The sequence below is a fragment of the Nannospalax galili genome, unplaced genomic scaffold (genome assembly GCF_000622305.1).
Source record: "Nannospalax galili isolate Female #2095 unplaced genomic scaffold, S.galili_v1.0 scaffold406, whole genome shotgun sequence".
NCBI classification, from domain to species: domain Eukaryota; kingdom Metazoa; phylum Chordata; class Mammalia; order Rodentia; family Spalacidae; genus Nannospalax; species Nannospalax galili.
Window position 1 is genome coordinate 6,376,509 of NW_008357033.1, and position 27,218 is coordinate 6,403,726.

General features: G+C 37.4%; 1 protein-coding gene and 1 pseudogene across 1 annotated transcript in view; both read left to right on the forward strand.

The window, feature by feature from the left end:
• The window catches only part of Syn2 (synapsin II), a 192,296-nt gene that overhangs the window by 49,392 nt on the left and 115,686 nt on the right, over positions 1-27,218 (forward strand). The gene's annotated exons all lie outside the window — the stretch shown is intronic.
• LOC108490022 lies at positions 12,983-14,205 on the forward strand (annotated as a pseudogene).

Consider the following 27,218-nt stretch of genomic DNA (forward strand, 5'->3'; position numbering starts at 1 on the left):
ATAATAAAGAAGAGTCTCCATTGAAAGCCACCTTGAAAATCAAAAGAAAAGACACTGTCCCTTTGCAACAATCTTCTGGTGTCATCTTAAAATATGTTACTCTAGAACAGGAGCTAGGGATATAGCTTAGTGGGAGAGTGCCTACCTCACATGGGGATGGCCCTGGGTCCAGTTTCTAGCACCAGGATTAAAAGAACATTTTTGCACAAAATATTACACATAATTTATTACTTTTTAAAATCCATCTTACCTGAACTCCCTCTATTGAGAGGTCAATTACAGAATCAGACATTACTAGCTCTGTTGTCATATACTCGTACTGGATTGTGAGTTAAAAGATTTAGATCCTGCCCTGGATTTTTGAATAGGTTACTATACTTTTTTTTGGCAAGGTATTTATCTTGTTATTCTTTTTTTGGATATCTGTATTCTCTACATTTAAAATGAAGAAGTCGGGGATGGAGACTCAGCGGTTAAGAACACTGACCGCTCTTACAGAAGACCCGGGCTTGAATCCCAGCACCCACATGGCAGCTAACAACTGTCTATAACTCCAGTTTCAGGGGATCTGACAGCCTCTTCTGTCCTCCGTGGGCATTGCATGACACAGGTGTACTTACCTACATGCAGGCAATACACGCATACACATAAAATAAAAGTAATTAAAAAAATGAAGAAGTCAGAAATTGAAGAGATGACTCAGTGGTTAAGAGTACTTGCTGCTCTTCCAGAGGATCCAAGTTCATTCCCAGAATCCATATTCCCAGAATATGAGATGGCTCACTAACTACCTTTAGCTATAGCTCCAGAGGAGACAATGGCCTCTTCTACACTCCATAAGCACCTACACATGTGGTATATCATATGCTCACAAAGATATACACATAAATAGAAGAAATTTTAATTAATCTTTTTTAAAAATTAAAAACATAAATAAAATGAAGACGTATGAATGTAGTAGTACATACCTAGTTACTTGTCTCATTGCTGTGACAAAATACCTTAAGGAGAGAAGGGTTCATTTTGGCTCAGAGTTCAAGGGTCTGGTCTATTATGACCAAGTTGTGACAGTTGGTCACATTGTGTCCACAGGAAACAGCAATGAATGTTGCTGCTCAGGTCATGTTTTTATCCAGTCTGGAACTCCAGAGCATTGGATGGTGCTGCCCACATTTAGACTGGATCTTCTCACCTCACAACCTAATCTAGAGAATTCCTCACAGACAAGCTCAGGGATTTGTTTCCATCATGGTTTTAAATCCTACCAAGCTGACAGTCAGGATTAGCTATCACAACCTGTAAAACGCAATTAAGGTGAGATGGATTCTTTCAAGTCTACAGACCTATAAAAATCATTCCAAACTAGAGTCATCCCTGTCAAGAACTCCATACTAAGTAAGAATCTGCTCTAGTAGCCCTAACATTCTAATCTTAACTGGAGTTAAGGATGGTTGTTAGCTGCCATGTGGGTGCTGGGTATTAAACCCAGGCCCTTTGCAAGAGTAGCCCGTGCTCTTGATTCCTGAGTCATCTCTCCAGCACCCCCCCTTTTCAGTTCCTTATTTATGATCCTGCCCAGTGCCTGGCTCCTTCCTGCCTCACTGCCTTCATTCTGTCCATGACAGATTACTGTCTCTTGCTCTTACTTTAAGCTATCCCTCTCAATAAAGCTCCTCTCCAGGCTTTAGAGGAAATCTCATTTTTAATACAGGGTAGTGTTCCTTTCTAATGTTCTTCTACCTCAAGGTGGGATTGGTCTTAAGGCCCCTTCTCCTACTAAAGCTAACTTCTGAAGGACAATTATGTATCAGCTCCTTTCATGAAGGAACAACTATGTCATTCCTTTACAACCTGCTGTGCCTTTCCTTTTTCTTTGTCTAACACCTGCCTCTTCTGAAAATGGCCTTCTGTTTTCAGAATACTTCTACATATATTGTTTTATTTTGCTTTTATAACAGCCATGTTTTAAAAAGCTTTGGTAGCTTCCCATTGGATAAATGAAGGCATGGAGACAAAGGGAATAGGGTTCTGATGGAGTGATCCTTCTTTCTTATTACTTAATAGATAGAGGACTAAAAAAGGAACCAGGACTCAGATTCCACCCCCCGCCCCCCAGAGTAAATGTCAGTTATTCCAGTCATTAACCTTTATGTGTTTGTGTGGTGTAAGATAATAGCAATTTACTTTTGTTCCTGACCGTGATTGTTCCATCTGAAGCAAACTGTTCCTTCCAAGGCTGGACAATTTGCCTCTATTAGTTCCACTTACTTTCAGCCCTTCTGATAACAATAAGCATTAGCATGTCAGAGTCCCACTGAATAAATGAAGATGAAAGCATTGAGGACAGAAGGGGGAGTACGTGGTATACGAGGGGAAAAGATAGGTAGAGAAAAACCTAGATAACATGGGTGCTGGAGATCCATTTGATATTTTACTTTTCCTGACCTACATAGAGGACTCTGTTGGAGTGTTGTGTCAGTGCTGAGAGTGACTTCAAGGAGCACCTATCTATGACCACCCAGCCTATCTCCGGAGAGGCCATCTCACTCCAGTTCCACAGTAATCCAGCTATTTTCTCATATGACAAATCCAGCCTCTAGTGATAGCACTGAAGTCCCATGTTCCTACCAACTTGAAAGAGGGGACCCCAACTTAGAGCCCACCACTGAGATGGACCCCCCTGGTTACACACACCCAAAATAATATGTTGCTAAAGTGATTCCTTAAGAAGGACCATTGATTAAACCTGAGGATGAAAGTGCAAGTAACAAATACAAACTTCAACAAAGATTTTAAAGCTGTTACTCCTGGCCTTATACTGTAAGCAACTGAACAATGTGAAAAATCATTATTTTTTCTTGGACTCACCTAAGAAACTGCTACTCCAGTGTATGGGAGGATGAATGAGAAGTCACAGCTGAGATCTGCTCACTCAGAGAAGATGCTAGTCATAAACTGGCAGGACACAGAAATGGTGATTTTGATGAATTGCTGGAGTCTTGTGTAGAATAGCTCCAAGAGTGAGAAACTCTTGGGGTTGTAGTTTTCAGAGAAGCCACAGTTTTATAAGGTTTTACTTCTAGGAACCCCATCAAAATTGAAAACTTGGGCTTCAAGAGTTAATATTAACCAAGTAGAGTCCACAAAGTGAGAACAACTGTAAGTCATATAGCTTATGAGGTTCAGGTATCAGTAGTATACAGGGAACTTTTTGAACCCAGCAGTAAAAGCAACCCAGTCTTAAGAAAGGTAGAGGAACTTAATAGACATTTTCCCAAGATCGTGTAGAAATGGCCAACAGTATATGAGAAGTTGCTCAACATCATTAGTCATAAGGAAAAAGTAAAATGAAGCCACAATGTGATACAACATGATGCTCTCTCTAGGACAAGTATGATCAAATAGTTACAAGTGCCTTAGTTGGTAAAGTGCTTGCTGTGCAAGCACAGGGACTTGGGTTTGATCCCCAACACTCATGTTAAAAAAAAAAAAAAAAGAAAGAAAAAGCAGAGCATGGTGGCAAACACTTGTAATCCCAGTGCTGGGAGCTAAAGACAGGAGATCCCTGGCTAGACAGCCACCTGGCCTAAAGAGTGGGCCGCAGACCCTAGTGAGAAACCCTACCTCAAAAAACAAGGTGAAGTATTCTTGAGGAATGACACCCAAGGCTGATCTCAGGCCTCCATACGTATGCACACACACACGCACACACACACACACACACACAAGATAATTACTAGAGCTAGTAAAGATGTGAGAACATGGAACTCTTACACTTCTTTCAGGAATATAAAATAATACACCTAGAAAGAATTGGCATTTCCTCAAATTATTACACACAGAATTATCATATTAGCTGACAGTTCTACCCCTAGGCATACCCAAGAAAATTTAAAACACTTGTTCACACATGACAACTTGAAGATTTTTAAAGCAGCATTGTTCATATAGCCAAAAATTAAAAGCAATGCAAATTCCTGTCACATGATGTGTGGATAAACAGAAGGTGGTATACCTATACATTACAGTGTCAGTCATCAATAAGATAGAACAAAGTGCTGGTAACTACAATATGGATAAATCTTAAAAGACATTATACTAAGTGAAAGAAGCCATAACAAGAGACCATGCATTGCATAATTCTATTTACATGAAATGTCCAAAAGACAACCCTGTGGTTACCTGAAGCTGGAGGGAAGGAATGGAGGGATTGAGAGTGGCTGCTAATGAGTACATGGCTTCTGTTGGGACAGCAAAAATATTCTAGAATTATGTAATACTAAATATATCAAAACCTCTGAATTATATACATTTTATGGTACATAAAGCTCAGTAAAATAAGAAAAGTAAAGAAATCTGAATAAACTGTGCTTTTATTTTATAACAAATTGATTTTAGTTCATTAATTTGTAACAAATATACTAAAGATGTAAATAGGGGAACCTGGTTTTGAGGTTTATGGGAACTCTGCTACCTTTGTAGTTTTTCTGTAAATCTAAAACTGTCCGAAAAGATGAAACTTAAAATTTAAAAGATAACAGTATCTGTTTCAACATCAGAAGTAAAATAAAATGTTACTTAAAAAAATAGATAGGGGCTGGAGAGATGGCTCAGCGGTTAAGAACACTTGTTCTTGCAGAAGACCTGGGTTTGAATCCCAGCACCCACATGGCAGCTAACAACTGTCCATAATGCCAGCCCCAGGGGATCCAACAGCTTCTGACCGCCGCAGGCATTGCACAACACGGGTGCACTTACTTACATGCAGGCAATACATGCATACACATAAAATAAAAAAATAAATAAAATTTTAAAAAAGAAAATAGAGATAATTGGAATGTGTTGTTCTAGAAAAAAAAAACAATGAAAAAAAGTCACTGCAAAGGATAAATTAAATTTCACCCAAAACTCTTGTAGGCATTGGTAGAAACTGGCTGCATCTTTTGTCTCTTGGTCCCCAGCATTCATGAGAAGGAAACAAATATAAAAATATGTTGTAATTGATGGACAGCAAGATAGAGGGAATATAAGAATATTGAATTATGCATTAAAAATCTATTATTATTGGCTTCAGACCCTTTCTAATTGTTTAACCTTAAGAAAATCACTATCGTGCAGGTCCTTAGATTGTTCAACTTTACCCTAAGAGAGTTGGGCAAAGTGATTGCTGCAGTCCTTCCCACAGCTAACATTTTAAGGTCTCTATGGTTTCAGTATTAGGTTGATAATAAACTTTACTTAGAGCTCCAAATATGTAATAGAAGGATCAAGAATTGCAGCCATGTTTTTAGCCTGAGCCCAGAGCACTGAGAGAATCAGTATTTTCTCCCAGATACTTCTGTAGTGATTGCCTCTTCCCTTACCCCTTGAAGCACTGTCAGATTTCTTCATCTCCCAGATAGATTCACCTTATGGTCTTTGCAGCTTTAGAGCAGCAAAGTTTATATGACGGTACACAGATCCAATATGAGGATCCAATTGCAGTTGGTGCTGGTCACATTCTGAAAGCTGTGAAAACTTCAGTGGGTGTCTGCTTGGCTCCTTCATGCTGCTACAAATGAAGGCTCACAGAGTGATGAGGGGATATTTCAAATAGCAGTGCTTTCTCTTTTTCTACTGAGTCATTCTCATTTATATTTATATTTTATAATCTCTAGACTCCCTTATGGGGAAAGAGGGAGAGGGAGAGAGAGTGAGACAGGGAGAGAGGAAGGGAAAGAGGGAGAGGGAGAGAGAGAGAGAGAGAGAGAGAGAGAGAGAGAGACAGAGACAGAGAGACATCCTTGACTCCTTTACTTCTGTGTAGATACAACCCAATTTTCTTGTTCCTTTCCTGGAAAAACTATATCTACGTTCTCATAGTAGTTACTGTGTAAGGTGTCAGTAGTCATGTCAAGCTGAATTCCTATGTAAATTGTGGATCCAGGACTAGAAAACATGTCTCACTCCAGAGTTCATGCTTTTCTTGTTATGCCATGCTGCCTTTAGAGAGATGGTGGAAAGTAGACTAGTAAAGAGCCTGATGAAATAGTGCCAGTGTGAGGTAGTTGGACTTAGTACAGTTGTGTTACCCCATTTCTTGAATTTTCTCAGTACTGATTTTAAGTACACTCCTTGTACATAAGAGTCATGAAAATGTCATGTAAAATCTAGTGTTTGGGTATGAAAAATATATTTCCCAGATTGCTTTTTGAATGTAGAAGTAATGATTTATCAGACTACGTGTACTGATTTTTGATTAGGGAAATATGATGACCATTGAGAAGTGAGAAGGCACTTTTTTTGTGTGTGTGTGTGTGGTTTTTTTTTTTTGTTTTTTTGTTTTTTTTTTTGAGACAGGGTCTCCCCATAGCTCCAGCTGGCCTGGAACTCACTATGTAGACCAGGCTGGCCTCAAACTCACAGAGAGCCACCTGCCTCTGCCTCCTGAATGCTGGGATTAAAGGCCTGCACCACCATGCCTGGGAAGAAGTCACTTTTTAAAAATCAGTAACTACTAGGTACAAGACAGCATGCCAGATAATTTCATGCTTTAAGTATTACTCATCAAAGATAAGAAAGGGTAAATAACTTGTCCAGTGTGTGTTGTGTGTTGGCTGTGTTGAACACACTCTGTGTTATTACAAAGTTCTTGAGCCTTTGTCACACTGAGTCTGGAAGCTGGTGTTACCCTGATAGTCCAGGGATGCTAAGATTTCATGTCAAGTGTCTCTAGTGGTAGAGGGTTTGGAATAGTAAGATCATTCAAGACTAATTTCTACTTAGGAAATCGAGTAGTTGTAGATAGAAAGACAGAGGAAAGAATGCTGAAGGAAGTCTGAACCAGCTGCTGACTTGGTGGGATGAAATTTGATAGAGTTGCAGTTTAGGAGTTGCAGTTTCCTTCCTGATTTTTCCTAAGTAATTTTACTATTCATTGCAGTTTGCAAATAGACAGTTACCACATTGTCTCTTCCCTAGTCTTGACTCCAGAGCTAGTTAGGTTAGTGGAGAAACTTAAGCACTTAATCTAGTACCAGTAACACAGTTAAGGCCCAGTTAAGGTAGATCTACTCCTAGGAAGATTCATGTAAGAATAATTTTAAGCCTGGCCATAGATTTCAGTCAAATCTCACAATTTAAAAAAATGACTTGCTGTTCCAGTGCAGGTAGAAGAAAAGAAGTTTACTTTTTAAAGAATTTGAAGACTGCAGCCTGAGAATGTAGTTCAGTGGTGAGGAACCTGCTTAGCAAGAGGCCCTGGCTTTAGGTCCCAGCACCCAGATAGAGGGCGGGGATGTGAAAGCTGGAGAATAGGGTCTTAGGAAGGGATGACAGGCACTGTGTCCTGCAAAAACGAAAAAGGAGACCTCTGAAACAACTCTGGAAGCAGTCCAAGGACGATGGGGCTTCCAAGCAGAAACAGAAATGGCTTATGCAGCCATTAAAGGCTCAGGCTCACAACCAAAATGATAAGAAATCTCATTAAAAGTAGGCTGTTCTTGTGCCTGAGATGATGGTAACTATTTATCTCATTCCTGTGCAATACCCTAGTTCCTTCCTCTGATATGCATAGCTAGAATGAAGTGTTGTCTGGGAAGCAGAGGCACATTTAAGAATAAACATTTATTTAAAAAAAACATAATAGGGAAAGTGAGATAACTCAGAGGATGAAAGCACTTACCATCAAGGGCCTGATGTACTGAGTTTGATCCCCAGGACCCACAGGGTGGGAGGAGAGAACCAACTCCTGAAAGCTGTCCTCTGACATCCACAGCAGTGTGTGCCATGGTGTGCACCACCCCGCCCTCACAATCAATCAGTCAATCAATCAGTCAGTCAGTCAGTCAGTCAGTCAATCAATCAATCATTCAATCAATGTGAATAAATGAAAGCTGCCTATTTGTATGCAGATGCAGTTGTCTTCTCAAGTACAATACTATAACTGTGTCCATGTGAAATCACAAAAGGAGCTACCTGAAAGGAAAGTGGAATATACAGTATTACCTTTTGTTGGTTTCTGAAGGAATGCGCTGTTGCTACCAGGTGTTTTGCATTTCTCCAATAAAAGGTGACTGAAAGGTTTGCTTTTTTGACATTAATTTTAGTGCATATTATTAGGTTGTTAATTTTATATAGGGGAGCTTTTAGTTCCTTCTTTTAATTTACTTTTTTCTGTTGTTAATGCAGATCATAAATGTTCTAAAAGAGTATGTGAGAAGGTGATTCAATCAGTGATCTTTTGTGTTAGACTCAAAGACGGTGTTCTCTGCATTTCTGTTGTAAGGAAGGTTCCATAGTTCAGTTGATGATTTCTAACTGTGCTTGAAGCATAGAGAATCAGAATCCCAAAAGTATTTTTCTCAGTGGCCTACTCCATCCTTCTGCCACCATGTATGCCTCCTCTCCACCAGTTGCCAGCCTTTTTCTCTGTTCAGATTGGGTACTTGAATCTTTAAATGGATTTATCTGTAATTTATTTTCCCACTTGTTGTCAGTTTTTCTTCAAGGCTCAACTCAAGTATTATTTCCTTTAGAAAGCTTTTGTATTGCTTGCATTGTTCTTTCTTCGTGTACTTATTGATTTATCATTAGCTTTAGCATCTGTTCTGAACCTGTAGCATTTCCAGTCCATGGCCCACAGGCCACATGTGACCAAGGCTAGCTATGAAAGTGATCCAACACAAAATTATAAACTTATTTAAAAACCTGAGATTTTTTGTGTGATTTTTTAAAAAATTCGATCACATAGTTCTCAAGCCCAAACTTTGTAGATGACAGCATTGTGTCTGACTGTTAAAGGCTGGACACCTGGTGAGACACAGAACCGAAGGTCCATGGGCAGAAACTAAGGAAGACTGGTTTTGATTCACTATGAGATTCTCAGGATCACCCCCAGGTTTAATTACTCAATAAGAGGATGGCAGGTCTCAGCATATAGTCATACTCATGACTGAATTCATGACAATGACAGGATCAAAAGCAAAACCAAAAAAAGAAAAGGGTTCTTGGGACAGTCTAGAGAAAACCAGGTGCAGGCTTCCAGGAATCATCTTCTGGTGGAGTCACTTAATTTCCCCCAATGCAAGTTAAGACGTTTGAAATATTCTATACTAGGAAAGCTCAGTAGAGACCCAGTGCTCCAAGCTTTTCTGTGGCCGGTCATGATAGATACTGTCTAGTGTTCCCCAGAATTTTAGACCCTCAGAGGAAAAGCACATGTACAGCATAAACCACATTGTCTGAACACTTTAGCCACAATAAAACATCCTTCTGAATTTTGAGAATGGCCTCAACTCTCCTGAAATCTAAGTTCCCATTTGCCAGCCAAGGCTAACCTTTTAAGCAGGCCTTTCTGAGGGTAGCAATCTCATGCCTGCTGTGTTAACTCTTCTGCAAAGTACAGTATTAGGAAGACATTTTTTGAAATGCTATCAGAAACTGAAATGGTTGACTTAAGAAGTAAATACTACCTTGCTACTAAAAGGTATTCAAAAGATGTTAGATAAAAACCCATATGAGAAGTTTTAAATTAGAACAGCCATTGCTACTGTCTGCTTTGTGACTTTCACAATCCCAGGACATGTGTTATTTACATATTATATATTGCTTTAGAGTTTATTTTTTATGTGTTAGTCCTTTTTAATTTTTTTTAAATTTTATGTGTATGAGTGTATTACCTGCATGTATGTGAGTGCACCCGTGTCGTGCAATGCCGTGGAGGTCAGAAGAGGGCTTCGGATTCCCCTGGAACTGGAGTTAAGGATGGTTTGTAGCTGCCATGTGGGTGCTGGAAATCAAACCCGGGTCCTCTGCAAGAGCAGTCAGTGCTCTTAACTGCTGAGCCATCTCTCTAGCCCTTTTTTATGCAGGAGAAAGGAACTGGGTCAGAAGTCAGAACATCTGAGTGTTGGCTTGGTGCTGTCACTTGCTCTTCACTTTTCTCCTTAATTTCTCTTACTTGTTTGTAAAGGATTTGAATTGTTTATTTCAGATTATCTTGTTTCACATTCCTGCCCCTCGAAAAAGTATGTAGGGTCACTGTGTTTAACATTTCTTTGTGATATTTAAGTAAAATTCTACTTCACTATATTTTCTAATGATTCTTATTGTTCTTAATTATATCCTCTATTTTTGTAGGAGTTGCCTCTTAGGATTAGTGTCACTTATAGCCCCTTTATGCTTAAAGTTTGAATTTAGATTTTTATGGGAGGATGGTAAACTGGGTCAGTGAAGGTGGGGAAATCCGAGAGCAGAACTAAAAGCAGTAGAAGTCTTTACCCCTTCCTCTCAGAATTCCCCTTAGACTTGTAAAGCCTGCAGGCTTAAGAAAATATGCAGAGAATACTAAAAGTGATTGAATATTTCTGAAACTCTTATTACTCTAACTTCTGTCTTTTGGACCATCATGGTTCTAGAAGAAAAACAACCTGAATAAAGGCTGCTGCTTCCACTAACTATGGCCCTTCATCATCCTGTCCACTTCCTGTCCTCATGTGAGGATGTACAGACTACTTAGAGGGCATGTAATGTGTTTTATGTTGAAGGTAGGAAAACAGAATACAGAGATAGTCTCTTATACGCACATGTCTCTCCCCATTTATGTAGTTCAGGAATCCTGCATACAGTATTCCTGTCAGATAGCTATATAGATTTTATTTAAAGTTACTCACTGATTAGAATTTCACTTTTTGCTCTTTGAGTTAAACCATTGGATCACTTTATTTATGCATGTATGTGTGAACCTGCATGAGTTTATATACTGCATGTGCACAGGAGCCTAATGGGGCCAGAAGAGGGCATCATCTCCCTTGGAACTGGAGTTACAGGTGGTTGTGAGCCACAAGGTAGGTGTTGGGAACTGAACTCAGGTTCTCTGCAAGAGCAGTAAATGCTCTTAATCACTGAACCATTGCTCCAGCCCCCATATTGGGTCACTTTAAATCTTCTCTGTAATTATGAGGTGAAAACTGCTCCCCTCTAAAATCTAACCATCTCTAACATTTCTTATTATATCTTCAATGTCATTAAAATGGCTTAATTTTCTTTCCTTGATGATCCCTTCAAAATATATTTTATTTACTTCTTGTTAATTGATATTTTCTATCCTGGTAGATCCTCCTGGGAAGTGGAATTTAGTAATCCACTTAATTATAGATTTAAATATAGATTTATATTAAATCTATATAAAATTAGTAAATTGAGTTCTTTCCTCCTGGACCATGGGTCATTAAAAACCTAGAAAGAATACTTTAAAATTGAGATGTTGGCAAAATTATTTTTTAACAAAAAAGGCCTGAGTGAATTTATCATTACTAACAAGATTTGCCTTACAAAAAATGCCAAGGAGAATCCTTCAGGTTGGAAAAAAAAGCCATTAATGAGCAAAACAAAAACCTTAAACTTTCTAGTAAAATGATATACATAAACAAATTCAGGAAACCCTAATGCCATAGTGGGACTGTAAAAATCAGTTACATCTCAAGTAAGAAGGGTGACAAACAAAGCTACTGATATTAACTACAAAAGTTGTTAAGGTATTAAAATGATAAAAAGTTAAACACTCCAAAGTCATAAAAGGAGGGAGGGAAGTAAAGATGTCAGGTTTGGGTAAATAATTAAAATCAAGTTGTCATCAGATTAAAAACAGCCTAAGATATTTCATTAAGTCTCATGTTACCCACAAAGCAAAACACTGTTGCAGACACATTAAAGGTAAAAGGATTCAAAGTTACCATTGTAGAAAATCATGTCACAAAACAGGTAGCAACAGGGGAGGAAATGAAGAACCTACAAATCAACTGGGCAACAAACTGGCAGTAGTAATACCATACCTATTAGTAATCACTTTGAACATAAATGGACCATATTCTTCAATCAGAAGAATCAAAGAGCTGAATTTGATTTTTAATAAAAAGATCTAAAAATATATTGGCCTACAAGAGGCTCACTTCAAAGTGACATACAGAGACTGAAAATTAAGGAATGAAGAAAGCTAAGTAGTGGGAATGGAAACCAAAAGAACAGGGTATTCATGCTTATAGCAGACAAAGTATATTTCAAGTCATAAACTATAAAAACAAAGTCATCATGTAGTGATAAGTCAGTTCATAAAGAGTAATAAGAATTACATATTTTCCCAGCATTAGAGCATCTAAAAGGCAAGTATGACTAGACTGGAAAGGAGAGATAATCATAATATAGTAATAATTATAGTAATAATGAGGGACTTCAGTAACCTATTTTCAGTAATGGAAAATTGTCTGGAGAAAAAAAAATCTATCAGGAAACATAGGACTTAAACTACACTTTAAACCAAATGGACCTAACAGACGTAAACAGACTTTCCATTCGGCAGACTATATATTCTTCCCAAGTAACATGGAGCATTCTCCAGACAGATCATATATTAGGTCACAAAAATCAAGTCTGACAAATTTAATAAGGCTGGAATCATAGCTAGCATTTTTTCTAACTGCAGTGTATAAAACTAGAAATAAATAACATGAGGAATCTTGAACAGAATCATCATTATGTGGAAATTAGAGAACACACATTAGAACAGCCAATGGGTAAAGGGAAGATTTTAAAAGGAAAATGAAATATATTTTGTGATAAATGAAAATGGAAACCCAGCACACCAAAATGTAAGAATTCAGCAAAAGCAGCCTTGAGAGAGAAATTCAGAGCAATAAATGCCTATATCACAGAAGAAAAATGATCTCAAATAAACAACCTAATGTTATACCTCAAGGATCTAGAAAAAAAATTAAAGCAAGTCCATGATCAGAGAAAATTGAATTAGTAGTGTAAAATCTATAAAGAAAAGCTCAGATTTCAGTGCTGAATTGCATAAAACATTTAAAGAAGAATGAGCCCTGATTCTCTTTTTTTGAGACAGGGTCTCCCTGTAGCTTCAGCTAGCCTGGAACTTGCTATGTAGACCAGGCTGGCTTGAACTCAGAGAGATCCACCTGCCTCTACCTCCCAAGTGCTGGGATTAAAGGCATGTGCCACCACACCTGGCTGAACCCTGATTCTTTTAAAACTCTCCCAAAAATGAAAGGGGAAGGAATATGTCCAAACCCATATTACGAGGCTAGCAGTATGTCTGATTTTAAAGTTAGGGAAGGATACTTACAAGAAAAGAAAATTACAGGATAGTATCCTTGCTGAACATAGAGAAATCCTCAACAAAATACTGGCAGACCAAGTTCCACAGCATATCAGAAAGATAATTATGATCAAGTGGATGTATCCCTGAGATGCAGCAAAACTTTAACATGTGTAAAACAATGAGTATGATACATCACTTAACGAAATGAAGGCCAAAAAATACATGATCATACCAATAGATACAAGAAAGGCATTTTATAAAATCCACTATCTTTTCATGATAAAAATTGTCAGCAGGGCTCTTTCCACGCTGCCATCATGGTGCACATGAATGCCCTGGCCGATGCTCTAAAGAGCATCAGCAATGCCTAGAAGAGAGGCAAATGCCAGGTCTTCATCAGGCTGTGCTCCAAAGTCATCGTCTGCTTTCTGACTGTGATGATGAAGCATGGCTAATTGGCGAATTTGAAATCATTGATGATCACAGAGCTGGGAAAATTGTTGTGAACCTCAGGGGCAAGTTAAACAAGTGTGGCATGATCAGCCCCAGATTTGACATGTAGCTCAAAGACCTAGAAAAGTGGCAGAATAATCTGCTCCCATCCTATCAGTTTGGTTTCGTTGTACTGACAACCTCAGCCTCATCATGGACCATGAAGACGCAAGGAAAAAACACACAGGAGGAAAAATCCTGGGATTCTTTTTCTAGTGACATAAAACATATGTATAAATAAAATTCCTCAATGGACAAAAAAATAAAACAAAACTGTCAACAGGTTAGGCATAGTATGAAAATAACACAAGCCTAAATAAGACAAATCCACAGCTAGAATCATACTCAGTTTTAAAAAGTGAAAATTTTTCCTTAGGGTCTGAAATAAGATAAAGATATCTACTCTTGGAATTCCTGTTCATTGTAGTGGGAGAAATCCTGCTAAGAGCAATTAGCCAGAAGCAAGAAATAAAAAGCACATAAATAGGAAAGGAAGAAGTGAAATTATCTCTGTTTATGTCAGTATTTTACATGTAAAAAACACTAATGATTCTATCAAAAGAAAAACAAGATCTAGTAAAATATAGCATGCAAAATCCACATTCAAAAATCAGTAATGTTTCTATACTCTAACAACAAATTACATAAAAAAGAACTTAAGAAAATAGTTATGTATACGCTAACATTAAAAAGCCTATGAATAAATTTAACAAAAGAAGCAAAAAATATATATACCCAAACTATAAAACATTTATGAAAGAAATTCAAGATGACACAAATAAATGTGAATATGTGTCGTACTCATAGATTGACAGAATGTTTATATTTGATATTTCCCAAAGCAATTTATAGCTCGAATGTAACCCCTTCTAAAATTCCAATGTCACTGTTCATAGAAATTAAAAAATCCTAAAATACTTACAGAACCCTCTCTCCCCATCCCCCCCCCCCAGCTTCAACATATGGTCTTGAGCAAAAAGGACAGATCTGGAGGCATCACACTTTCTGACTTCAAAATATAAGGCTATTGTGATCACAACAGAATGATACTGCCATAAAAACTCACATATAGACCAATGGAATAAGACAGAAAACTCAGAAACAAACTCATTAATTTATGACTAATTGGTTTTCCTCAGAGTTACCAAGAACACACAAACATATGGTCTTGAGCAAAAAGGACAGATCTGGAGGCATCACACTTTCTGACTTCAAAATATAAGGCTATTGTGATCACAACAGAATGATACTGCCATAAAAACTCACATATAGACCAATGGAATAAGACAGAAAACTCAGAAACAAACTCATTAATTTATGACTAATTGGTTTTCCTCAGAGTTACCAAGAACACACAATGAGGAAAAAACAGTCTCTGTGTCTTAATAGTAAATGATGATAGGAAAACTGGTTATTCCAGAAGTCAAAAATAAAGTTGGATGGTTATCTCACATCATGTGCAAAAATCAATTCAAATTGGATTAAAAACCTAATTGTAACACCTGAAATGAAAACTTATAGAAGAAAACATGTGGAAAACTCCATGACATTGGGCTGGATGATGACAGCATCTGAGTAGCTTTGAAGGATGAATCAAATTTCCCCAGACCAATAAGGGACTATGATGGCATACATCAGGAGATTAGTTATTCCAGGCTGAAAGAATAGCAGATAGAAGAGTAAAAAGCCTGAAAGTGTGTAGTGTTTTAAAGATTGATGTTGTGGTATGACTTGATTGTATGTATGGAAAGGAGCTGGCAAAAGAGTAATCAAAAAGGTGGGCTGGGCTTAAGTTATAAAGATCTTTGGAAGCCAGCCCTACTGTAATTTGAAATTTTATTTTTGTTGTTTTATCAAAAAGAGGAGCGTGATCAAAGAGTTTTTAGAAGATAAGTAATATTGATAGCTACCTCTAAGCTTTCTGAGTCTTTAAGCACCTGGATTTTAAGTATAATGCTTCAAAGCTTCAGAGAATTCTTTACTTGCTAGGATAAAAAATGCTTAGGATTGGAAGGTATCTAAATTACAGGTTTTCCTATGCATCAAAAATTCATGCTGATTTAAAAATAATAAGGATTTCCAGGACTAGAAAGATAGCTCAGCATTTAAGAGTGCTTACTGCTCTTGCAGAGGACTCAGGTTTAGCTCTCAGCACCCATATCAGGTGGCCTGGCCTCAGAGGGGATACCTGCATACTTGTGGCACATAAACTTATGCAGACACATGTACATATAACACATATAGCTAACTAACTAAATAAATCTTTTTAAAAAAGAAAAAAGGATTCCCAATTTCTGTCTTACATCTGTTTTGTTTTTGAAATGTAAATGAATTTTATTTTTTTATTTTATGTGTATGAGTGGATTGCCTGCATGCATGTAAGTGCATCTGTGTGATGCAATGCCCACAGAGGTCAGAAGAGGGCATCAGATCCTCTGGAACTGGAGTTATGAATGGTTGTTAGCTGCCACATGGGTGCTGGGAATCAAACCTAGGTCCTCTGTAAGAGCCATTTCTCCATTCTCATGAATTTTATTTTTATGCTTGCGTAACATTGCTAAGCTGTTTCCTTTTTATGCAAATAATTCAAAATTAAAAACAATATCAAATCAGAAAACTTGTCCCAAGCATTTTAGATATGGAATATACTCAGGTTATATGTTCTGTATGGATGATTTAATTTACTTCTAGTTATTGGAACAATGATTTTTTTAAGACAAATAGCACCCTAGCCGTCATTTATTGCGTTACTGAGCACTTAACTGCTCACTAAAATCTATGAGATGGTTACTGTTACCAGCATTTTAAAATGAAAATAGGATCAAGAGGAGGAGTCACATCTCTTTTGAGGTCCCAGATTTTTTTTTTTTAAGTCTTTTTGAGACAGGGTTTCCCTGTAGCCCCCTTTGGCCTGGAACTTGCTCTGTAGACCAGGCCAGCCTTGAACTCACAGACATCTGCCTGTCTCTGCCTCCCGAGTGCTGGGATTAAAGGTGTGTATCAGCAAGCCTGGCTGAGGTCCCAAATTTTTAAAAGTAAGATTTTCAGGTAATTCTCATGTAACTAGATAGAGATGTGAACTGTGTCTGAAAACCACTGATTACGCCAACCCTCTTTCTTGTTCAGGTCTCACAAATGCTTCAGTCTTTACAATGAGTATGGAAAGTTTTCTTCCAGCTCTCCTAGTTATTTTTCTAGACATGCCTGGACTTAATTCACTTAATTATCATTTCTCCAACATTTTCTTGACTCAGGACTCTCCTTATAAATCTAATTTCAAACATAAAAACAGAATTAACAACAGAAAACAACAGAAGTACGAACCATCTTTTGTCTGCTTGCTCTGTTGATGGTACTGTTTTATATACTCATTCAAGTTTACTTTAAAATTCTTATAGCAATCCTGTGGGAAAGATGTCAGGATTCCTAGTTCAATAAAGGTTAAATAATGCGCTCAAGTCCACATAAGTAATCAGTGGTGAAGGGAATATTGAAACTGAAGTCAACCATGAATTCTCAGTATTTGAAGTTGCTGCCTCCAGTCTCATCGTTTGTTATGTTTACGTAGTATAGACCTTCATCAGTGATGAGGTATACTAATGCAAATCTTCTGCTTTAGGCAGGCCTGAGAATCTCTACAGTGTTCTCTCCTAGCCAAATCTATATCTTTGCCAAGTTCAGTTCCTCCATAAAGTCTTCTCGCTTCACTCTTCCTCTGAGATCTTTTCAAGCTCTTCTGAATTTAGAACACGTATTAGGTATGCCACTTGTATTTGTTGTTTTCATGTTGCTCTGACCAAATACCTGAGAGAAACAAATTAAGGAAAGAGGTTTGTTTGGGCTCATGGTCTCATTGTGGTAGAGAAGGCGGCATCACTGCAGATCAGGACTGTGAGGCAGAGGCTCTTTACATGTTAGTAGATAAGATACAGTGAGGGCTACATTGGAATTAGAAGTGGGTATAACCTCCAAGGCCTTCCTCTAGCGACCTCCTGCTGCCATTTAGGCTCCACAGCCTCTCCAAATAGCGCCAACATCGGGAGATCAAATGTTCAGACAATGGAGTCTATAGGGGACAATTCACATTCAAACCATAATACCACTTACTTGCCATCCTTTGACTTTTCATAACATTTTATTTTCATGAATTATTTCCTGTTTTTTTCAGCTAGACTATAAGGACTGTGACTTACATGTGACTACATTCTATACCCTGCAGTATTTCAGAATGTTTTACATAGTTGGAGCCCAGTAAATACTATTGTTTGACTACCTAGAACCTTTAGGAGATGGAAGACAGGACTATTGAGTCAGAGTTTGAGATGACTTTGGAATAGTTTTTTAAGTTTCTTGAAAGATCAGTACCAAAGACCTACTGGTGACCTAAAAGAAGCTCCATTTTTCCCCCTTTATCCTCATTTTTCTTACTGTTTTCACTAGGGGTACTCTGATATTCTTTTCCAAGGGTTGTTAGCCATTTCAAAGACCTTTCCTCTCTTTCAGGGTTGCCTTAGTCTTTGAATTATTACTCCTTTTCTTTGGGTTCTTATGTCCTCATTAGTAAATTAACACCAAATTGATCTTTAAGGCATTTTTCCAGCTCCAATATTCTATAATGCTGTTGTCCAGACTCTGCTGAACTTGGGGACAGTGCATAAGAATTCTTTGACATAAAAGCCAAATTGACTGATTGGACAAGTTCTGGAGGTGATAACACTGATTTAAATTCCAGACATACTAGTATTGGTGTTTTCTATGGGCTTTACATCAAAGGAAAGTCTGGACATAGGAATGGTTTTGTTTGTAAGCCTTAGCAGCTGCAATTGAAAATGTAAGCTGGGAAAAGATGATTAACATCACTAGACCCATTTTCACAACTGGATAGTCTGAAAGCACACTCCAGCATCTGAGTTATTTTTGTCTCCCATAGATCAGAGTGTGGCTTAGTTCCCTCTCCTGGGAAGGCAGAGCATCATTAAAGAACATTTGGTCTTAGAAATGGGCTGAAATCTTCCTTTGTTCCGTTGTGAACTTCATCTGTAACAAGGAGACTTAGTAAAGAGAGTACTTTGAGATGGGAAAATAAGCACCTTGTATTGTTATCAGGTTGCTCTTATCACGGACTCTGAGCCCATTGTTTTCTTTTTCACCTTCTTTTTTTCTGAATGTCTTGCTGCCCTTTCCTGATAATCCTCACTGTTCCAACTAGTTGTTTTCAAAAGCCTTTTACCTCATCTATTCCTTAGCCAACTTTTTCTCTAAAATTCTAAGAAGAACCTGCCATTATGACTGTAATCCTCAGTATTGTATGGTCATCTCATTGTTTTTTGTGTGCACATTGTTTGTTGTTTTAGAGACAGGATCTTGCTATCAGCCTTGAGGGCACTTTTTGTCCCTTTTTACATTCATTACATCTAATTTAACACTAAAGCAAGTCTTTTATGCCCTCAGGATTTGTTTCAAGTCATTTCATTTCTCTCTATCCCAGGTGTCATCAAATTTCACCTACATTCAAAATGGGTTCCTGCCTACTCTCCCTATTTTTTTCACTCTTGCCTTCCTTTAAATCTTTCTCCATTAGACAAGAAAAGAAACCTACTAAAATATGAATTTGAATGGGCATGTATGAGTTAAAGATGCAATTGGGCTTTTTCACATTAAAGAGAAGATTCTTGATGACATTTTTCAGAATCCTACAGCAGGCCAGGGGGTGGCTCAGAAGGAACCCAGGTGTTAGAGTCCAGTCCAGAGCTCCAGAAGAACATTTTCAGTGATCTGATTCCAAGTGACATTTTCCCAAAGTTGAAAAGAAAGCGCACAGCTTTTCTGTTATTCTGTTAGTTACAAAGCTTCTGCTGCTAGGTTGTAATAAAAGATTTTCTTGTGATCATCAACTTCTGCTGTTTATGACTTAAATCAGCTATTTTAAATCTTCTAATAACTGAACAAAACTGTCTACATAACTATGATGTTTCCCTAAGTAGAGATGTCAGTGAAAAGATATAAAGTGTGTGTGTGTGTGTGTATATATATATGCTGCTTAATATAAATATATAGTTAAATATAGTTAAATGTATATAACTATGTATCTATAATGTATGTGTATAAAAATAGAAGATCTACACTTGAAAAATATAATAACTGAAATAGATTTAAGCAGGCAAAAAAATTAGTAGCCCTTACAATAGGTCAATTGAGATTATATAGTCTGGGGGTGAGAAATAAATAAGAATACACAGAGCCTCGGGTACCTATAAAGTACCATCAGGTGTCCCAGCATAAGACATTATGAGAGTTCTAGAAAGAAAACAGGAAGTGGAAAAGTATTTGAATAAACTATAGAATACCCCCAAATTGGATGAAATAAGTGAATTCATACACCCAAGAAATTTCACAGAATTCAAGTGGGATAAATGTAGAATAGTTTAAACACAAAATCAAACTGTTGAAAGACAAACTAAAAGAGTGGAAAAAAGAGGAATGACTTGTCATACACAAGTATTTCTCATCAGAAACCATGGAGGCATGATGCAGTGGGATGACACATTCAAAATGCTGGGAAAAATAAAGACTCTCAGCTAAGTATTTTTATCTGACAACATTTTTCACAAAAATAGAGGATAGGGGAGTGAAGAGATGACTTACTAGATAAATGCCACACAAGTGTGAGGACTGCAGTTCAGGTACCCAGAACCCACATTAAAGTCAGGCAGGTGTGGCAGCTTCCTGTAATCCCAGCATTTGGGAAGCACAGGCAGAGGATTTCCAGGGCAAGCTGGTTAGGTGGAAGTGATGAATTCTGGGTTCTGCAAGAGACCCCTCAGTAAATAAAGTGGAGAATCTAGGAGGGAGAAACCTAATGTCACCTCTGAGCCTCCACATGCATGTGGAGCCTGCACATGCACCCACACATGTGCACCCATACACATGGATAGCATACACACATGCATGCACATCACACACACATACACATGCCCCCCCAAAGGGATATCTCATGTGGCAAGTTACAAAACAAGCCTAATTTTTTTTCACTGAAGTCCTATCAAGAACCTTTTCTGACCACAGTATAGTAAAACTGGAAGTCAACAACAGTAACCACAAACAATAAACCGTTGGAAATAGACAAAACAAGAACTTTTAACAGATTACCATTGAATAAAAAAATGGATCGGGGGATGGAGAGAGGGCTCAGCAGTTGGGAGCACTTGCTGCTCTTGTAGAGGACCTGGGCTTGATTCCCAGCACCCACATGGTGGCTAACAGCTGTCTGTAGCTCCAGTTCCAGGGGATCTGACACCCTCTTCTGACTTCTGTGGGCATTGTGGGCATTGAGCAACACAGGTGCACTTACATTCATGCAGGCAGTATACTCATACACATAAAAATTTAAAAATGGATCAGGAAATTAAAGGAAGTCTTGAAACAAAAATTAAAACATTGTATATGAAACTCTATACCATTCATCAAAAGCAGTACTAAGAGTGAAGTTTAATTTATAAGTCAGTACCTACATTGAAAAGCAGAAAAATTTCAAATGCTCATTGATCTCAAGAACACAGAAAAGTTAAAAAACAAAAGTTAAAAGCAGTGAAAGGAAAGAAATAATAAATATCAGAGTAGATATAAATGAAATGCAGACTAAAAAATACAAAAGAGCAATTAAAAGAAGCATTGGGTCCCAGCACTCAGGAAGCAGAGGCAGATGGATCTCTGTAAGATCAAAGCCAGACTGGTCTACAAAGTGAGGCCCTGTCTCAAAAAAAAAAGTTGGCTCTTCAAAAGGTAAGAAAATTTAGCAAGTCTTAGCCTAGACTAAGAGAAAGTAGATACAAATAAATCAGAAATGAAAAAGGAGACATCACAGATGACACTACAGAAATAGGATCATTAAAAATTATGATAAACTCTACACCAACGAATTTGATGACCTAGAACAAATGGACACATACACTCTATCAAGAGTGAATCATGAAGGAATAGAAAACTGAACAGACTGATAAGCTATAAGATTAAACTAGTAGGCAAGAAAAGCCCAGGACCAGATGGTTTCACTGCTGAGGTCTACCAAACATTTAAAGAACTACCAATTCTCCTTAAATTATTCCCAAAAATTTTAAGAGAAAGGAATTTTTCAAAACTCATTCTGTAAGGTCAACATTACCCTGACACCAAAACTAAACAAGGACAAAAAAGTAAGTTATGGACCAACAGTTCTTGATAAACAGAAATTCTCAACAAAATAATAGAAAACTGAATTCAGCAGCATATATAAAAGATTATTAACCTTGATCAACTAGAAGTCACCTCATATTCATCTGCATATGGGTCAGTGTACTCAGATCAATAAATGTGATAAAACTTATCAATGGAGTGAAGGACAAAAACCATATGATCATTATAGTGGATTATAGAAAAGGTATTTGGTAAAGTTCCATATGCCTCCATGATAAAAACTGAGCGAATTAGATACAGAAGGAATGAGCCTTGGCATAATAAAAGATATATAATAGTAAACCAACAGTGAACATCATACTATGATGGTGTAAAGGAGGGGGAAGCTGGAAACTCTGAGGTCTGAAAAGAACAAAGGTGCCCACCATCACTACTTTTGTTTTACATAGTACTGGAATTCCTTGCCAGGGCAGATGAGAAATAAACAGTACATCAAATTGTAGTCTCTGTTCTTATATAACATGATCTTACATATAGAAAAGCCTAGAGGGTCCACCTATTAGAACTAATGAATTCAGCAAAGTTGCTAGAAATAAAATCAACATATAAAAATCAGTAGTGTTGGGGCTGGAGAGATGACTCAGCGGTTAAGAACACTGGTTGTTCTTGCAGAAGACCCAGGTTTGAATCCCAGCACCGACATGGCAGCCAACAACTGTCCGTAACTCCAGTCCCAGGGGATCTGACAGCCTCTTCTGACCTCCGCGGGCATTGCATGACAAGGGTACACTTACCTACATGCAGACAATATACACACATAAAATAAAAATAATAAATATATGCCAACTATCTGAAATAGAAATAAAGAAAGCAATCTAATTCGCAGTAGTTACAAACAAAACAAAACAGAAACCTAAGAATAAATTTAACCAGAGGCAAGAGATCTCTACAATGAAAATGATAAAATATTGATGAAGTAAGTTGAAGAGAGCACATGTGCACAAATACTGTATAGACATCCTGTATTCATGGAATGGAAAAATTGATATTGTTAAAATGTCCAACTCACTAAAATGAACTACAGGTTTAGCACAATCCCTATGAAAGTGCCATAATATTCTATACAGAACTAGAAAAAATAGTTCTGAAATTTATATGTAAACAGAAACATTTCTGAATAGACAAAGCACTTTTGAGTAAAAAGAACAAAGCAAGAGGCATTAAACTGTCTGACTTCAAATGTATTGCAAAGCTGTGGTAATCAAAAGAGACAAGTGGCATAGAAAACTAGATGCAGATCCTTCTATGTGGCAGCCAACTGACTTGACAAAGTTGCTAAAAGCATGAAGTAGAGAAAGTCTAGTGAATGATGCTGTGAATATTGGATATCCATATGCAAAAGGATGAAAGTAGGCCCCCCTGTATCTCATTAGCTATAAAAAAATCAATGCAAAATGGATTGAAAACTTAAATGTAAGACTTGAAACTATGAAATAACTAGAAGAAAATATAAGGGAAATGCTTTCCTACATTGTAACATTTAAACATTTTTGTCCTGAAGGCATAAGGAAAAATAGATAAATGAGAATATATTAGACTAAAAAACTTAACAGCAAAGAAAACAACAGTGAAAAGAGAACTTACAGAATGAGAGAAAATATTTATAAACTGTACATCTAAAAACAAGTTGGTATCTAGAATGCTTAAAGGAACTAAAAAAATCTCAGTAGCTGTGGTAATGGTTTTTACAGCATGGACATGCTCTGGACAGATGACTTTTATTTAGCTTTGCAGCCAAAGAGTTATTCTTATCTTAGCTTGTTTATAATGTAGACAAGTTCACTGAGCCATGTGTTCCTCTTATGACCTGGGCAAATGGCTTTAATCTCTCATGCCTTCCTTGCCTTGGACCCAAAATAATGTATGAAAGTGAGTGTGTGTGTGTGTGTGTGTGTGTGTGTGTGTGTGTGTGTGTGTGTGTGTGTGTGTGTGTGTGTGTGTGTGTGTGTGTGTGTGTGTGTGTGTGTGTGTGTGTGTGTGTGTGTGTGTGTGTGTGTGTGTGTGTGTGTGTGTGTGTGTGTGTGTGTGTGTGTGTGTGTGTGTGTTTCATATTCAAGAATGCACTGCAAACATCATGGGATATTCATTAGAAACAATGGTGATATGAAGATGATCCCATTTGTACTGCAAATAATAGGTGAGATTAAATTGATAATGTCTGTGGTTGTATGTGTCCTAGGTCAGTAGCGGTGAGAAGGGACATAATCTTCTGAGAAGACAGTTCCTCTTTTCCTTCCCCATTTCATGCTGGATATACTGTTTCAGTAGAAGAGTGAGACCTTGTTTGTGTACACAGTTCCAAGAGAACTCTGAAGGAACAGGTTCTCAGCAGTTAAAATGGCTTAAAATGGTTGCTAAGAGTCAGACTTTTTTTAAATTCAGGCATAATTGTAATGTGATTTTGCATAGCAAATACTTCAAATGGCAAAAAAACAAGCAAAAACCACAAAAGAACTCTGTTTAAATAATAAACAGTAGATCTGAATAGACATTTCTCAAAAAGTCATACAAATAACCAGCAGATAAATTTTTAAAATCACCAATCATCAGGAAAATGCAAATCAAAGCCTAAGTGAGGTATCACCTCACTCTAGTAAGAATGTTATCCAAAAGACAAAAGACAAACGATGGCAAGGATGTGGGGAAAGAGAACCCTCACTTACTGGTAGGAATGTAACAACATAGTATTATGAAAAACACCGTAGAAGTTCCTTAAATATTAAAAGTAGAATTACTTCATTATCTAGTTGTTCAAGTACCACATATATCCAAAGGAAATAAACCAGTGCATTAAAAAATATTTTATTATTTTTATTTTATGTGTATGAGTGTATTGTCTGCATGTAGGTAAGTGCACCTGTGTCATGCAATGCCCATGGAGGTCAGAAGAGGGTGTTGGACCCCTGGAACTGGAGTTACAGATGACTGTTAGCTGCCATGTGGGTGCTGGCATCAAACCCAGGTCCTCTTGTAAGAGAAGCCAGTGCTCTTAACCACCATCTCTCCAACCTCTGGGCCAGTATGTTAAAGAGATTTCTGCATATCCATATTCATCTCAACACTTCACAATAGCCACAAACTAGAAACAACCTTAGGAACAAAGAGAATGTGATGTGATATGTGTGTGTGTGTGTGTGTGTGTGTATGTGTGTGTACATGCATACATATATAAAACAATGTAAAGTTTTGAAGTCACCTTGGAAAACAGTGTCATTTCCTTAGAAGATTAATTAAAAATTTGCTCCATGGCCCACAAATTTTATTCCTCAGGTTAGACTCAAGAGATCTGGAAATACATATTCACACAAAAACTTGCACATAAACAGTGCTCACAGCTGTATTATTCATATTGGTCCAAAGTGGAATGAGCCCAAATGTCTTTGTCAGCTGATGAATGGATAATCAAAATGTGGTTTATCTGGATAATGAAAGATTGTTCACCATAAAAAGAAATTAGGTACTAATACTTGCAATAGCATGAATAAACCTTCAAAACATAATGCTAAGTGGAAGAAACCAGCGCAAAAGCCACACATTGAATTGATTATGTTTATATAAGAAATCCAAAATACATCTAGAGAGACGGTAGATGAGATGTGGTTGTCAAGGACTGAGTAAGGGAAAAATGGGTTTCAACCGCTAATGAATATGCTACTGTTTGATGTGATTAAATGTTCTAGAATTATATACTGATGATTATTGCACAACTTTGTGAATATCTTTTAAAGCACTGAATTTTTTACTTTAAAGGATGTATTTTATATGTAATTATATCTCAAACAGATAAAGATGCAAAAAAAAAAAAAAAACAGTACATACAAGGATCCAAGAAAATGCAGTTAAATTATTTCTCTCTTAAGCATGTTAAAGCTCAGTATTTGATTTGAATTGGAAGTGGTGGGCTGAATTGGAAGTGTTACTGGGACAGCATCTCATGGAGTTATATTAATTCTTTATAGGACACTGGCAAAATCTCTGTGAAAACCCTTAATGAATAGCCCCATTTAGGGGGATCCAGAGATGAGCCTGCAGTTGAACTTAGCAATTGCTTAGTAATACAGAACTAAAGGCAGAATGTGGTCTGACTTATTAAGTGAAATTTGTAAGTGGTAATGAGAATCCATGTATTATTGGACATTGAGAAAACTTTTTCAGAGACTGTGAAATTTTTTAACGTTGAGGAACAGGACAGCATTTGATTACATGAAAAGGGTGTAGGAAGAGGCTTTCTGACAAGATAGAATGTAGTTTTGTATCAAAAATACCACCAGCAGCCAAATTCTGAAACACAGTTCTAGACCTATTTAAAACTTACTGCTCAGGCTGGAGAGCTGGCGCAACTGTTAAAGGCCCAAGCTCACAACCAAAAAGACAAAACTTACTGCTCATTCATTTGCCATTCTTAGGTCTATTAAGAATAGTATATATCACCCATTGAAATAATAATAGTAATAGTAGCAAAAACACAGTAGATATTATTCAGAGATATTGGTATTGCCCACTGGTTTCCTCAAGGAAGCCCAATGGATATTTTCCATATGTGCAGTGAGTCAGATTAACAGAATAGCAGAATGAATGCATGTGTAAACACTGATAGTGTGTCCTGAGACAAGGATTATTATCCAATAGTGTGCATTTCCTATTACAAATAGAACCAATAGACCAGTTGGTTTTATTCTGACTATCCTCAACTCAAACTGATCTTCCTTTCTGTCATCAATCATTGATTTTTAGCCCCTGAGGCTCTAGTCCCTTTCCAAATTTGATCCCAAATAATTGATTTTCTGTATTAATGCAGGGTATTGGGAACAGTGCAACACAAATAGGTCATACTCCTTCAGTTTGTGATTTCTTCCCGATGTTAATGGTGAGAGTCATTTTCAAAATGTGCATATCCTGGAACTCAGATGACTTTATGCTGAACTTGATATGTGAGAACTTGATATAGAGGCCAGAGTAAGATGTTTATGCAAGTTAAACTCAGCAATGATAGCAATAGAAGCCAGACAGAAGCAGGAACCACATTGAACTCTGAGAGATAAGGTAATGCAAGGGGTGTTGTGAAATTTGATCTGCGAAGGATTAATGGACTTTTGGGGAATAGGAGAAATTTCTGATGACACATAAAATGAAACCAACTGAAGCTTCAAAGGAGATGAGAAATCAATTTACTGATGTGGAAGAGTTTCCAAGATATCAGAGAGCAATCTCTCTATTACTGCTAAGTTACAGCTCCAGGCTGAAACTGAAACTACTATACTTTTGAACAGGGTTTAGAGGATTTGCAGATGCCTTGGGTGGGTAGGTGGGTGGGCATTTTTAGTACAATAAGCTTCAGCATAGCAGAATAGATATTTTGAAGACTCTACCTATGGTAATACAATAAAGTCTTGATAAG